Below are 474 nucleotides of genomic sequence, written 5' to 3'. Positions count from 1 at the left end.
CAAACTCTTCCAAAATATAGAAAAAATTATTTTATTGGCCAAAAATATGTAGTCAAATTGGACAGACCCAAGGTAACATGGGAAATCGTACCGCTTCTCCTTTCCCTGCTTCTGCAAACCGCAAAACATAAGGAACCGCCAAATATCGGAGCCCACGTGTCTTCCTCCTTCCATACCATCCAATGTGTCTCTCCCTGGCAACGGCTCGCCCATAATAGCCGACTGCTCGGCCATCTGTTCTCTCTCTCTCTCTCTCTCTCTCTCTCTCTCTCTCTCTCTCTCTCTTCTGCTCTTATCTTCCAACAACCTACATTTCCAATTCCATTGGGACACATTTATCTGTATGTTTGATAAACACAGCTTTTCNTTTGATCTGCACAGAGAGCAACGTTGGTTCACAATTGATAGACCCATTTAGCAATTTGAGCCATTTCAACAGAAAAATCTTGTCTTTGGTGTTTGCAAGCTTCTGTT

At 42.7% G+C, this 474-nt stretch overlaps 1 protein-coding gene across 1 annotated transcript in view; it reads left to right on the top strand.

Moving 5' to 3' along the window:
* Positions 1 to 239: 239 nt before the first annotated feature.
* Positions 240 to 474, top strand: part of LOC117623144 (anoctamin-like protein At1g73020) — a 5231-nt gene continuing 4996 nt past the window's right edge. The window contains exon 1 of the mRNA XM_034354014.1: positions 240 to 474. This exon is cut by the window's right edge and continues 320 nt beyond it. The gene's annotated coding sequence lies outside the window, so the exon portion shown is untranslated.

Source organism: Prunus dulcis, chromosome 3, assembly GCF_902201215.1.
Source record: "Prunus dulcis chromosome 3, ALMONDv2, whole genome shotgun sequence".
Taxonomy (NCBI): domain Eukaryota; kingdom Viridiplantae; phylum Streptophyta; class Magnoliopsida; order Rosales; family Rosaceae; genus Prunus; species Prunus dulcis.
The sequence above is the reverse complement of the archived record's forward strand: the minus strand, read 5'-3'. Positions and strand labels throughout refer to the sequence as shown.